Source organism: Mytilus californianus, unplaced genomic scaffold (assembly GCF_021869535.1).
Source record: "Mytilus californianus isolate M0D057914Y unplaced genomic scaffold, xbMytCali1.0.p SCAF_2, whole genome shotgun sequence".
Lineage (NCBI taxonomy): Eukaryota > Metazoa > Mollusca > Bivalvia > Mytilida > Mytilidae > Mytilus > Mytilus californianus.
Window position 1 is genome coordinate 26,909,784 of NW_026262668.1, and position 6,000 is coordinate 26,915,783.

At 31.8% G+C, this 6,000-nt stretch overlaps 1 pseudogene; it reads right to left on the bottom strand.

Annotated features, from left to right (window-relative positions):
* Window positions 1–1,148: 1,148 nt before the first annotated feature.
* LOC127728928 (galactose-binding lectin-like) lies at window positions 1,149–2,941 on the bottom strand (annotated as a pseudogene).
* Window positions 2,942–6,000: the final 3,059 nt, after the last annotated feature.

The window sequence follows — 6,000 nt, forward strand, 5'->3', positions numbered from 1 at the left end:
CGTTTGTTTCGAACGTGAAATTGGTTTTCAGCTAGCAGAGACGATATGATATTGTTGTGGAAAGACCACATGTTTCTTAATATAAACATATATATAGTAATCAAATGATGAATTAAGAAGCTCTTTTTGAATAGGCATTTTAATTGATGGAAAATGGATCTTTTGTCAATTAGATAACTCCATCGAAATGGTGCAATGATTTAAAGCAACTCAAACAGACAATAAAAAAGAAGAAAAATGATGAATTCAAATTTTTCCATCTTCAGCCTTGTTAAGAAGGATGCATCATGGGAAAAATAATATCCATATGTAGTTGTCTTTTCTTTTTAGTAGCTTCGTTGTGCAACACATTTTACTCGTTAATCTGAGTAATTACTTTTTCTTAAATTCAGAGACAATCCAGCGTGGAAAGGTCAAATGGCATTCGTTTAGAATAGATTGTATGTAAAATTGAAATTTATCCCCAGTGAAAGGTTTCATTTCTATGCTGCTTTGAATAGTATAATCGTTGAAAATAGATATTATCTAATATATTTGTATTTTAAATTGTCATCTGCTGTGCATTATGAAATATAAAACAAGACATATTTTCGAGCATCAAAACATGATATCATTATCGCCCAATCACAGGAAAACCGTTGTTGATAGTAATGCTGTTGCCATAGTTAAGTTTCATTTCGGTCAAAAGGTAAAAATAAATATTTTGAATACCAAAATCTTTCAAAAAAATAACGTTTTTAAAAACCATGGAAACGTGGTATATAGGAATCGAATACAAGTACAAAACTCCACGTTCACTAACAAAAATTATAGAGGTTTTGTACGGTCATTGTAACGGATATTTAAGATCGTGATGAAAGAAAAATAAGAGTACACGAAGAAACTATATAAGTCAAAACGTGTACAGTAACAACCACAAATAAGTAAAAAATTAATATTTGATAATGTATACACAATCAGTAAATATTTCAGATAACAAAATTTAATTTAGTTCCTCGGTACATATTGATCGGTATCAAATGGCAAAGGTTATATCAATATATATTCCAATATAGAAGTAGATGCTATTAGAGTACATACAAATACAATATTTTCTTAAAAAAGATTAAAAGTAAGCATGAAAATATGCTATCTGTTTAAAAACCAATTCAAGCAATGTCGTCAGGAACATCATTTGGACTTGAGTGTCTGTAAGCAAGTTGCTGTTAAACTTGGCTCTGTGGTTTAGCTGCTCACATGTAAATACAAATTGCCAATTAACCACAGTTTCTCCTGGTTTGACTGAAACGTAAAGATACTTAATTGTCAGACTAATAACAAAAATAGGAAATTGGAAAATATATGAATCAATCCATGAACAAAAATGTGATTGCATTTTGAACATCCTAGAGTAAATGAGCTATGTCACAGACTTTGGTAAAAGTTTGCATACAACTTTGGCTTGTTGAACTATAGCTGAAAATCGAAAAAAAAATGCATTTATCTCTTTGATTTTCTGACATATCACTGAATGAATTCTTCCAAAGTAGCGGAACATTTTTATAGAAAGCACAAACAATCGTTGAAAAACGTTCTGAAATTTTTTTTAATAATGTAAATAATGAAGGGTCACCGACTTTGTTATTACGGTATACATCATTTTAAAAGGTAAGAACTAGGTAACATATAAACTATTTTCATATTTGTTTTACTTTTACTATTTTTTACATAAATCTGGCAGTTCGTTTTCTCGTTTGAATTTTTTTACATTTGTTATTTTGGGGTCTTGTATAGCTTGCTATGTTGTATGGGTTTGGTTTGTTGTTATGGCGGGACGGTGACCTATATTTGCTAACATTCTACGTCATTTGGTCTCTGGTGGTCTCATTTGCAATCACACTACATCTTCTTATTCTTTAATTCACAATAACATGGCAAGAAACAAAACAAAACGACAAATGGCAAACAAGAGTCTACAAACAAAACATAGAAAACTAATGACTGAGCAACAAAAGACCAACCAAAACTGGGGTGATATTATATACTCCAGATCCATAAGTACTATGCTATTTAATTATGCAAAAGGTATGTTAAATCAATAAATGAGAAAACAACCTGTTATCTCTCGTGTTACTGTCTCCTCCGACCATGTTGAAGCAGATGATCTTTCAAACATAGTTGATAAGGATGATGACGCTGATGCAGACACGATACTAGCTGATACACCTGCTATCGTTTCCAACTTAAACGAGAACGAATAACTAGTACTCTCAGTTTTGGACTTCCCAACTTTGTATTGGAAGGTGTGCCTATGTACCTCTGCCGGATTCATAACCTAATTGATTATTTTCCACCTTCAAAGTAAGGTTGGTGCACCATAAACTAGAACTACTTCGCTGGTACTGTGTGGAGATACACATTCAAACTTTGCATAATGTTGATCTTCATTAAGACAAACCTTTGTGTTATTTCCAGGATTTTGGCTTCCACCTTTCGGATGAACAAACTTTCCTCCTTTGTGCATAATGGTATCAATTGCACTATCGATACAGAATAGGGCACCGTCATAACAATCCTTGTGTAGGACAAGATCCGTATCGTTTCCTTGATTCAACCAGCCACCATACGGATGTATTATTTTACCACTGGATACGTGTCGTATGTAACCCCAATGATCATCTTCAAAATCAAAGGTAAAAAGTAAAATCATAAAAAAAAACTGAACTCCAAGGAAAATTCAAAAAGGAAAGTCACTAATCAAATGTCAAAATCAAAAGCTCAAACACATCAAACGAATGGATAACAACTGTCATATTCCTGACTTGGTACAGGCATTTTCTTATGTAAAAATGCATGTGTTTATGTGTTCCATCGAATGAAACTATATTAGTGTCATTTCCTAGATTCGAGTAGGATAGAAACATTTCCCGCCAGACTTGTGCATTATGAAAAACATTGCCATGATCAAACGTTATAACCTGCAGTAAATGATAAAGGATTTTCATTAGGGAATCTTGATAATACTTTAGACGTTAGAGTGAAGGCAAGTGGAAAAAGTTTAATTGAACTTAAATAATATAATATGTGGTGTTTACGTTAGCAAGAAAATACACTATAAGAACAAACTTATCTCAGGGGTCAACATACAGTGTTGAACTATTGACAGTTTTTTTACTGATAGTCAAATTCTAAATCTTTTTTCAAGAAAACTAGACAATAAATTTATCAGAGAACTAAATAACATCTGCCATCCACGCTTTTTTGCCTAATATAACAATACGCGTTACGATATGATAAACAAGGTAATTGACTTAAACAGGTACACGATCATTTGACTAGGTTAGACTATTTCTTTATTTGCAACCTCCCGTTCTATTCAATCTTAAACTGTGAACATACAAAAGGCACATCTAACAAAAAGTTACGAAAGATAACAAAAACACTAGTATGTACAAAACAACAGTAAGTAACGTTTATTACAGTGCTTTTCCAGAAGGCTTTGGCCAATTACTATACAAATTGCTTAAAAAATTTTACCCAATCGCAGTTTGTATTCACCTCTACAAATTGATCAACTGGTAAAACAATTTAACTATTTGCTTTAGTAAAAGGTTTTAGTGTGAAGTGTGTGTAGTACAAAAACAAAATAATTCTTACCATCCAGGTCCAGTTATTTCATGTCTGTTATAAATAATTATTTCGAAACATTGTTCAGTTGGTCAATAATGTATTGTTTTGTATTTTAACAGGAAGCTATTGTGTAAGCTTAATTTGGTTATTTTTTTCTAAAACATTTACTGATCTGCTGGCATTAAAGGGAACTACTTTAAATTCAGTAATTGTATATAAAACAAACCAATCAAAGATATCAGGCTTCTGATTTTGAATGCCACATACATGTTTCATCTACAAAAGACTCATCAGTGACATTCAAATAAAAATGGTTGAAATGCCAAATAAAGTACAAAGTGGAAGAGCATTGAGGAACCAAAATTCAGAAAGGTTTTTCCAAACACAGCTGAGGTAATCTATTCCTGCGGTAGAAAATCGTTAGTATTTTGTACAATTCAAATTTTTGTACACAGTTAATTTATAATTTTGACCATATCAATTATAATTCATGTCATTATAGAAGTGCTGACTACTGGGCTGATGATACCCTAGTAATTTACAGAGGAATCTGTGTGATTTACACAACTTTGATTGTGTCCCTTTGATATGTTTTAACAGTTTTTTTTCAAATTTCACTCATCTTAAAAATAATTTTCAGTGTTCTTTTCAAAAAACATGATAATTGTTGAATAATCACGAAACCAATGTGTTCAACACTTGCAAAATGTTAATATGAAGGAAGTAAATAGTTGACAAAACAAAATTTTGTTTATAATGTTAATTATTTCCCTTCAATATTAGCAGATTTGTAATTGCTACAGAAAAAATATCCAAATTACTATAATGCAATAACATCCTATTAGAACACAAAGCAATAAATTATTGACCAACAAAGCAATGTTTAGAACAAATTATGTATAAAATGTCATAAGGATAGAAGTTTTCATATCCAAGTCAGACCTTTATAAACCAGTGCCTTATATTATAGTAGGTGATTATTCTATTTCAATTTCATGACACTGACATTAAATTACTGGACTTCGATGGTAAGCATTATTTTTATTTCACTGCACTCACTCACACTAACAGCCTTTTACTGAAGCAATAAGCTAAACTATTTTAGGAGTAGATCAGTTTGTAGAGGTGAATCCATACTGCAATTGGGTAAAACTGTTTAAGCAATTGGTATAGTAAGAGGCCAAAGCCTTCTGGATAAGGACATCAATTATACCAAAAAAAATGTAAAGAAATAACAATATAATACTGGACAGTACAGAAGACCATATCAACTACCAAAATGACCAACACCTGAGTCCTATGATGGCAATATAATTGGAATTGCATTTAATATATTTAATACACTTTACAATACATAACATATAAGCGTTAATGTTATACCTAAAGAATTATACATAGTTGGACCTAAATGTGTATGAAATAGGAGTCAACCAAGCTAGTTTAGTAATGTTAATGTTCTTCGATGATGTGCTTGTAAAATAGTTATATTGCCTATCATACATTTGCGCCGAACACAGGTTTTAAAATATAATAATAGATACATAGATATAGGAAGATGTGGTATGAGTGCCAATGAGACAACTCTCCATCCAAGTAACAATTTATAAAAGTAAACCATTATTGGTCAAGGTACGGCCTTCAACACGGAGCATTGGCTCACATCGAACAGCAAGCTATAAAGGGCCCCTAAAATTACTAGTGTAAAACCATTCAAACGGGAAAACCAACGGTCTAATCTATATAAAAACGAGAAACGAGAAACACGTATGAACTGCATAAACAGACGAGAACTACTGTACATCAGATTCCTATCTATTTAGAAAAATCACATGTATTGAAAGAAGCAACCAAATTGAATAATCAATAGCGCAGTTCTGCTTGTAATTTAACTAAAACGAGCAGGGACATGCATCAAAAATGTATCAGGTAAAACTTACAATGGACTCAAGCCTTTTATTTCCACTACATTGATTCATTGATTGATTGCTAGTGTTTTACGCCATATCATTGGTGGAGGAAACCGGAGTAACCCTAACTACGATACACAATTTTATAATATACACCTACATAAATGATTTAGCTAGTATGTCTATTTTTACTATTGTACATTTTAAGGATATATTTTCAAATGTATGCTTTCTCTTCATAGATGTTAGTGAAAAATGACAGTTCAAGTGCAACATGTTCACAGGATCTTTTATAGTATAATTAAACTAATATAAGGTAAATATAAAAAAAAAGCTTCGGATGCATGAGATTTATAACGTGTTGTTATAATGTTTTATAGGACTGGGTCGATACCTCTGTTGGTGGACTATCAGTCCCCGAGGGCATCATTAGCTCAATCAATAGTCAGTACATCGGTACTGACATGATTTATAACAAGCCTTT